The 4,419-nt window shown below is 48.0% G+C and overlaps 1 pseudogene; it reads left to right on the top strand.

The window, feature by feature from the left end:
* The first annotated feature begins 820 nt into the window (after positions 1-820).
* Positions 821-1,492, top strand: LOC130854273 (glutathione S-transferase P-like; annotated as a pseudogene).
* Positions 1,493-4,419: the final 2,927 nt, after the last annotated feature.

Genomic DNA, 4,419 nt, shown 5'->3' with positions numbered 1-4,419 from the left:
AGTCCTAATATTTCATTTTTTTAACTCCTAAAGTTGGAAATACTAGCTCTAATCATCTAACCTCTTGTCTTTTTAGTCTCTCAGAGGCCCTGTTTTAGATATTATTGGCTTTATCTGTTTAATTTCCCCCCCCATTCATACAGCTTCATTTCCCTTTTGTTTTTCCTATACTCCTTTTTGATGACTCATCTTTGTACTATTTGGCCAGAATCTGGGCCTGGAGGAGTGTGAACCATGGAGGGTTTACATTGTAAACAAGAAACTCTCTCCCAGCTGCTCAGGCACCTGTCCCCTTGGCCTTCTGTGAAAGCGAATTCCCAGGGCTGGTAGCGAGTCTCTCTCCAAAGAACTTGTGAGGAGACTTTGCAAACTCAAGGGTTAAGTCTCTCCAGGGCCATAAAGTCCACAGTGAGGATAACATGGTTGATTTACTTAAAAATAAGTTACACGATGTGGTATTTATATTTAAAAAAACTCTCTTGTAGGGGAATTCCCTGGAGGTCCAGCTGTTAAGACTCTGTGCTTTCACTGCCGTGGCCTGGGTTCAATCCCTGGTTGGGGAACTAAGTTCCCACAAGCCACTCAGCACAGCCAAAAAAAAAGCTCTTGTGGTAAAACCCGTGGACGCCACTTGGATTTTAGGCTCACTGCCAATATTAAAACGCAAGGTGGTGATGGCATGGGGGCGGAACGTTCAGGTAATGGCCTGGGTTTGGTCAGGAAGTAGGTGGTGGTAAACCTCAGAGACTCTGAAAGGAGGTGGCACAGACATTTAACAGCCAAGTTATTGGTATCACTTCGAAACCAGCTGTTCAGGGGGATGTGGTTCAGACCTCGTCCTGCTCTGGTGGCCGCTGATGCTATTTATGTGCGTTCCTTCGCAGACCACAGGGGTCCCCCCGCTCCATGTCAACCTCTGCGAAAGAGCCCCCCCACCCGCCTAAGCTCTGCCACCACCCTGCCACCGCACGCCACTGTCTACTTCCCTGTACCGGGGTCTGTTAGGCCACGCGCGTGCTGCTGGCTGACCAGGGCAAGAGCTGGAAGGGGGCGGTGGTGACCAAGGAGACCCGGCTGCAGGGCCCACTCAAGGCCTCTTATCTGTATGGGCAGCTCCACAAGTTCCAGAATGGAGACCTCACCCTGTACCAGTCCAATGCCATCCTGAGACACCTGGGCTGCTCCCAGAGGCTGTGTGGGAAGGACCAGTGGGAGGCAGCTGTGGTGGACGTGGGCAGTGACAGCGTGGAGGCCCTCTGCTGCCAATATGCCACCCGGACTTACACCAACCCTGAGATGGGCAAGGTGAAGGCACTGCCCGGGCACCTGGAGCCTTTTGAGCCCTGCTGTCCTAGGACCAGGGGAGCCCGACCTCATTGTGGGCAAGCAGATCTCCTTCACAGAGTACAAGCTGCTTGATTGGCTGTGGATTCACCAGGTCCCGGCCCCCCGCAGCCTTCTCCCTGCCCTCCCCACCAAGCGCAACATGTAAACCACCCCATCAGAGGGAAACAGTGAGGGCTTCTGACACTCTCTACAGGAGGCATGGAGCTGCCTGCTTCCCTTTCCCCAGGACCAATCAAATTTCTAAGAGAGAAGGGAAAAGAAAAGGTCTTCCACTGAACCTAAAACTTCCATCAAGTTTCAGATGCACTTGAGGTATCTTTTCCTTAGGAGTCAAGCTGGCCTCCTGTTCACCCCAAAGCAAGTTTGTTCTACATGTGGCCCCTGTAGGACCCAGAACCAATAATAGTCCCTTTTCCCCTCCAGACGGTAGTACAGAAGCCAGCCCACCTGTCCTGTCTTCTCCTATCTTAATCGTAAGTTATCCCTCCAGGATTTTATCATCCTTTCCAGCTCTCTACCTAGCCTGGTCCAGATTTCTTTTCAAAACTTTGGCCCTCAAAGATAAAGTGTGTGTGTGTGTGTGTGTGTGTCTACAAGAGCGCAGCAGGACTTTCTCAGATGTGGATCTTTGATCACGAACATTGGTATACTATTTGCCATCCCCTGGAGAATAGAAAATATTGGATTATTTGAAATTCGAGTTTTCTTGGCTGGGGTGTTTGGCTTTGGGTTTGACAGCATGTGTTTCCGTTAGAGAACCATTTGTTGATGCTTATGTACAACTGGAACCATAGTACGATTGTGAGATTTGGGATCAAGAAGAGAGCTTCTTGAGGAGGTCCTAAGACTTCCCAATGAATTAATGAAGAAACGTGTTTTCTCCCTCCTTCCATTTGTCCTAATTCCTTATTTTTTAAGCCAGTTGTCGACAGACTCCTAGGAGCTTTAGATGAGTGGGTTGCCTGCCTCTAAAAAGACCAGAAAGACAGGTGTTGTTTTATTACAAATACTACCTAGAAGTAGAAGTAACCAGAACAGATAACTGGCCGGCTAGGTAATTATACCTAGAGAGGAGCACTGGAGTTCATTTGTTCTTTCTCTCCATTTTCTCAGTTTTTATTGCTTTTGAGAAGCAGTTGCTTCACTTTTAACTGGTTTATAAATACAGTAACAATTTCATGTAACCACGTTTCCTCATTGATGTATCTTGGAGTCCGTTTTGCGGGAAATTGATGGTGAAAGAAACGTCAGCAAGTAGCATCTCTCAGTGCAGGGGACTGGATGAATGGCTTACTGAAAATGATTTGTTTTTGCTGTTGACAAGTGGGTTTGGATACAGCTGCTTTCAAAATTGCCCAGGCTAAAAATATGGGGTAGAACTCTGGGGATGTGAGTTGGCCTTGCTTCCTTGCACCTGATTCTCTATTCAGCCTTTGCAAAGGGACGTAACTCTATCTTCAGACTGTCTCTTGGCAAAATGGAGTCTCGCTAGAGCAGATATTTGCTGGCATCTATAGAGCAGGCACCAGCTCATACCACCCAGTGGTTGAGAAAACCAGTGCTCTCATAGGGGTACTTGAAGGAAACACAGTCTCTTCACTCTTTATCAGAATCTAAAATCTATCCCCAGGGGACTTCCTAGGTGGTGCAGTGGCTAAGAATCCGCTTGCCAATGCAGCGGACATGGGTTCAATCCCTGCTCCAGGAAGATCCCACATGCCTCTGAGCAACTAAGCCTGTGTGCCACAACTATTGAGCCCTGTGCCACAACTACTGAAACCCATGCCCCTAGAGCCCATGATCCCCAACAAGAGAAGCCACCTTGATGAGGAGCCCGTGCACCACAATGAAGAGTAGCTCCCAGCTCACTGCAACTAAAGAAAGCCCGTGTACAGCAATGAAGACCCAATGCAGTAAATAAATAAAATAAAATAAAATAAAAATCTACCCCTGGACCAAGCCAGACCAAAAGAGAGCTGAGTCCCAGCAGGTCCGTTGCCCTGGGGCATTTGAGGCTGTGACATAGGCGATCCCAAACCCGGATTTGATGTGTCAGTGGGGCTTTCCAGAGGAAGTGATGTCTAACGCAAGACCTGGAAGATAAATAGGCGTAGTAGCAGGCAAAGAAAGCTGATGTAAAAGAGAGCCAAGAGCTGAGAGAGAGCATGTCAAAGGAACTGAGGGCACCAGTTCAGTGTGTCTAGAGCACAGAGTGTAAAAGAGGAAGTGGCAAAGAGGTCAGCCAGGCAGGCAGGAGACAGATGATGCAGAAAGGTTAAAACTGTGTTAAAGGTCTGAACTTTGTCCTCACGGCAAGAGGAAGCCACTGAAAAGTTTTATGCAAAGGAGGTGACAAGCTGAGATGTACCTTTTTGAGAAATCATTCTGGTTGCACTGCAGTGATAGAGGGCGTGATTGGAAAAGACAAGATGGGAAGCTGGGGACCACCTGGGGAGCAGTCCTGGTAGGAGATGACAGTAGATGGAGAGAAGTCATTCTATCATCAGGCAGGCCACCTGAGTGTCATGGAACTCCTACAGTTACACCCTCTCACTTGCTTTTCAGATTCCCTGGTTGCACCTGTATTTAAAAAAAAAAAGGATCACTCAGAGTGGTCTTAAAAAAACAAAACACTCAGATTTCCTAGGTGGCACAGTGGGTAAGAATCCGCCTGCCAATGCAGGGGACATCAGTTCGATCCCTGCCCCAGGAAGGTACCACATGCCGCAGAGCAACTAAGCCCGTGCGCCACAACTGTTGAGCCTGCACTCTAGAGCCCGTGAACCACAACTATTGAGCCCATGTGCCACAACTACTGAAGCCCATGAGCCTAGAGCCTGTGCTCTGCAACAAGAGAGGCCACCGCAATGAGAAGCCCACGCACCACAATGAAGAGTAGCCCCCGCTCGCCGCAACTAGAGAAAGCCCGTGTGCAGCAACGAAGACCCAACACAGCAAATTTAATTAATTAATTAATTAAAAAAACAACAAAAAACAACAAAACACAATACTCAGAGACCACACAAGTTACAGGCAACTTAATTTTGTTCATTTGGAGATTTTTGAGAAATA

The sequence above is a fragment of the Hippopotamus amphibius genome, chromosome 5 (assembly GCF_030028045.1).
Source record: "Hippopotamus amphibius kiboko isolate mHipAmp2 chromosome 5, mHipAmp2.hap2, whole genome shotgun sequence".
Classification (NCBI taxonomy): domain Eukaryota; kingdom Metazoa; phylum Chordata; class Mammalia; order Artiodactyla; family Hippopotamidae; genus Hippopotamus; species Hippopotamus amphibius.
This window is presented reverse-complemented; position numbering and strand designations above follow the sequence as displayed.